The sequence below is a fragment of the Chiroxiphia lanceolata genome, chromosome 1 (assembly GCF_009829145.1).
Source record: "Chiroxiphia lanceolata isolate bChiLan1 chromosome 1, bChiLan1.pri, whole genome shotgun sequence".
NCBI lineage: Eukaryota > Metazoa > Chordata > Aves > Passeriformes > Pipridae > Chiroxiphia > Chiroxiphia lanceolata.
In genome coordinates this window covers 24266513-24271081 of record NC_045637.1, presented here as the reverse complement: position 1 = coordinate 24271081, position 4569 = coordinate 24266513, and positions in this window count along the sequence as shown.

Genomic DNA, 4569 nt, shown 5'->3' with positions numbered 1-4569 from the left:
GCCTATGTGTTTAATTTTCTTTAACTGTGGGCCTTCGAAGGTGAGAGAAAAGAGGGCAGCTGGTTTTTATATTGACAAGTAAGTAAGCAGCAGGTTTATTCGCTGTCAGGAGGGATTAATAAGATGGGAACATGAGCATACAGGAGGAGTTTTAAGACTAATTTAGAACTATATGTGGTTATGGACTTAGAAGCCACTTGCACGTTTAAGTAACGTTTTAAAACAAGGATGACCAAATGTGTTGCAAAGTTTGGCTTTTGTTGGATGTGATAAACAAAGTCTCGAGTTTCTATAAGTTTTTGAATAATAGTTTATTATATGGTAAAAGCAAGCAGCCAACTGGGTGACAGAAATGGGTGACAGAAATTTCCCAAATCTGCACACCCTTACTACAGGGTACATTTAGCATTTATCTTAGCTACTTTATGCATATTAATTATATCATATACATATGCATTCTACAGGTTTTTGCTAAGTATTTAATATATGGGTTTTCTTACAGCTAAAGCTAAAAGGGTTATCTCTACAACCAGTCATAATTCATGCATCCTTGGACGAACAGGCGTCTAAAGATTTAAAGTTCTACTATATTTCATTCTTAGGATAGTAAGGAGGGTTTAGGCCTCTTGACCTTGTGAGGGTCTGTTTTATTTCTTTATGGGGGTGTAATTAAGTTTTACAATCCGTTTGTTTTATTTTGATATAATCACCCATTTGTTTCACAAATCACAATTATTTATTTATCACATTGGACCAGTGATGGTTGAGCCACTGGAAGAGGCTGGAGGGCCAGCCCTTCATGTCGGAGGGTGCTGAGCAGCACAGCTCCAGTGCTTCAGGTCTTGACTGTCAGCCCTGTCAAACCACCACTGGGGACAAAACTTTTTGTGGTATCAAACTGGAGAGTAACTTGGTACTTTTCTCAGAGCTTCTGCACTCTTTGGATGCTAAAATAGCGATTAAGTATGGACAGTCTCTGCGTATTTTGTGTACTTTTTGTTTGTGGTAGATTTAACCTGCTCTTCTTCTATAAGCTTTCCAAATTCAATGGAATAAAAGCAGCAGCCTGTGTGTCTCTCATGTAAGGCTCTGCAGTCAGCTTCTGCCTTGTAGAAGATTCTGTACTGGAGAAATAAGTACATGTTTGCTTTAGCTGAATTCACAGTTTGCACAGTGTTTACCAGTACTTCATAGTTAAAGGAAAGGAAAGATTCTTTGTTTTAAAGGTTTTAATTGAAGTCTACTAATTTTAGCCTCTGCACCTAAACTACCATTAAGATAAATTAAGCTGTTTCCCTTTCAGATTTGATGCAGCTGAATTTGCAGCCATAATCTGAGGGTCAAGCACTGCTACTCAGTTGAAGAAAAGTTTAATAAAATGGGTGGGTGGATTAATGAGTCGTGAGTTTGCAGCAGGGGTTTTAAGGTCTCATCTCTAATAGGCGGATTATGAAAATGACTTGCAGAAACATTGTATTTCTGTGGGGCTTTCCCCCCGGGGGAGGATAGGCTTTACCTGATGGCTTAATGCAAATGAAACAGCGGTTGTCGTAGTTCCCGGTTAATGTTTGAGTGGAAGCAGATTATGGATTGTATTGTTGTGATTTTTGTATTTTCCTGTAATCCCTGAACTGGTAGAAGAATGCCTGGTTCTGTTAGCAGATACAGTCAGAAAAGACTCAGATGTTCCCCCTTTCCCCTCCGATAGCAAATTATTGTAGTAAATATTAGAAAGTCTTTTGGCTCTTTACTGCCTTTGATTTGATGAAATCTGAGCTACTTGTTTGTGCTGCAGCTGCTCTCTTGCCAGTGCTGGCTCCTGTGACTCATTGGGTCTCTCCTGGCACTCTCGCTGTGAAGAATCTCTGCTCTGTTCCCGTGCCGGGATAGAGTCTGGAGCTGTTGGGAAGCACAGCACAGTGACCATTGGTCTGCTGTGCAGTGACAGACAGCTCTGCTGTACTGCTTCTACCTGCAGGGTTTTTTTAATTCAGTCAGGAATAAGAAATCTGAACATCAGTCTTCAGAACAGAGATTCATTGCATTCTAAGTTTTTTTAATTATCTGTGAAGTACTACCATGTGCCCAGAGTAACAATCAAAATGCTTCAGCTGCACTTGGACACATTTGGGGTTAAAACTAAAAATGTAAATAGGTTGGGTTGACAGTGAAATAATATGCTAAGGAGCAGAAGGCATTTCAGGGTCACTTAGTGCATCTAACTTGTTTAGCTTCTGTAAGTGGGAGAATCTGTGCACTGGGATGAAGTTTTACCTTTATAAAACTTGCAGTTACTAGTATTTTCTGCAAACATAAAAGGCTACGACATAACAGCAGCAGCAGCAAAAGCCAAGGTGATACCAAGAGACCTGATTCCACATTCAACCTCCCTGCTACCCCCAGCCCTTTTCAGGGTCATTCTCAGTAACAGAGAGGGTAACTGGATTAAATGGTAAGAACTTCTCTAAAAGAAACCTTTACAAATCCTTTTACACAAGATGATACCCCCAGCCTAAATAGTGTTCAGGCAGAAAGCAAGAGCTCCGTTTATTCAGATAGTCTGAGGCATAATGCTAATGAGTTGAAGGGCTTAAATCTTTCAACAGTCAGACCTTCAAGAGCATCTATTGACCTTTCTTAGGTAGTTTTTTTTCTCATGAAAAGTAGATGTGGTCAGCTCTTTTACAGGTGTGAGTGGCTCGCTATCAATGCATTTTAGCTTCTGACTAGGCTTGCTACTTAGATTTTTCTCTCCAAAAGCTGTTGCCAGTATGCAAATTTAAACAGAGGCTGTGTTGTAGTAAGAATTAGGGCTTTGCTGGCTGCTTTATTTATAGAGCCTGGTGCTGCTGTTGAGCACTTCTATCCTGTGAGCTTGTATCAGGTTTGCATAACATCAGCAGTCTCTGAGAAGGGTGTGTAGCAGCGAAGGAAGGGGACGTGCTTGGTCTGTTTGAAGTAGTCAGTTCCTTCTGGCATCTGTTTGCCTCACTCCAGGTCTGTTCTGTCTCCAGAATGGCAACTCCAAAATGAGCTGGGTTATCCGCTTCTGTCTCTATAAATACATAGGTATAGCAATTTCCTTCCTTCCCCACCTGGCTTGCTTCATATTTGCTTTATCAGGGCATTGCCCTTAAACATGAATAACTGAGGGCTAATCCTGCCTCTCTGGTGTGACACCGAAGGTGTGAGTGCTGTTGTGATGTTACGGTGGGTTGTGGGATGTGTACACTCTCCTGGGAATAAGGAAGGCAACAGAGGTAACTGCTACACTGAGAAAACAAACACACTGCTAAATTAACATTGTATGTGAGGAAAGACCTGACCTCTCAGCCTCTCACTTTGTGAGCATGCAAAGTGCAGGCACATACTGCCAGATGCAGAAGGAAAGGCAACCAGCCTTAGAGGGCCTGTACTCTGGAAGCTAAAGATACTGTTTAAAAAAAAAAGTCTGTAAAAATATTACTCATTGGGTGCATCTGACCTGACAGTTATGTGTAATAACTTGGCATTTTGAATAGATGGGCTTAAAGGTTGGAAGGATCGACCTGGGTTTTAAAGAGGAGTGTTGTTTAATGCTTTTAACAGCATTGAAATGATAGTGTATGAGAGGAGGAGGGCATGAAAAAGTCTATTTTGAATATTACTCTCTTTGGCTTTTAGCGATGCATATAGTTTGTCTCACATGAGATCTCTGGAGGCAGAAGAAAGTTACCCTCTGCTGGGGTACTTGCTTCCTAGTGTTTATAATGCACACGATATAAAAGGGTTTGTTACCTCCCTTAATGGAAGCTAAATGTGATAAGTCCAAAAACAAAGCATCGTTCTGTGAATTAAACCCATTTGATGTGTTGCAGGAGATATTTAGCATGATTCAGACATGCACAGTGCAGTGCAGTTCTGCTCATACCTGAAACAAAGCAGTCCCACTGTGGGACTGGTGGCTTCAGGTTTACAGGTGATGACAGCAGGTCTTGAGCAGCACATGGGTACAGTGTGAACATGGACCCTGTCACCCTTTTTCCAATGGACAGGAACAATTTGGGAAGGAGAAACAGTTATTGCTGTTGCTGGTCAGCATGCAGAAACTAATGCTGAGAAGTGCAATGTGTGATCCTTAGTGGATGCAAACACTTGAGGCTCTTCAGGTGTACTTTTGGAGACAAAGAACTTCATACTGTCCCAAAGCTACACATGAGGAAGGAACCATGCCTCATCTGAAGCTCTGTGTACCTGTTTTGCCCTGGATGGGCCCAGCACTGTTGGCTGTTCTACAGCAGCTCTTCAAAATTGAGGGGAGCTCTTTCTGCCCAACTGTACCTCTGCAGACCCCACCTGAGTGGGCTGGGTAGCTCAGAGGTGGTGAGGGGGTGTGGGGAGGATCACCTCAGGGTACAGAGGGGTTTGGGTGAAGTTTGCAGTTGGTTAGTAGAGCGAGTGCAGCAAGCAGCAGCATGTCTCGTGTGTGTCACCTGGCTTTGTTGGGTAGGTGGGGCTCAGCAATAAATACCTGGCGCTGGAGCTGCTGCCTGAGAGGCTTTATCTGCAGTTTCTGTCCTGGATCTAGTG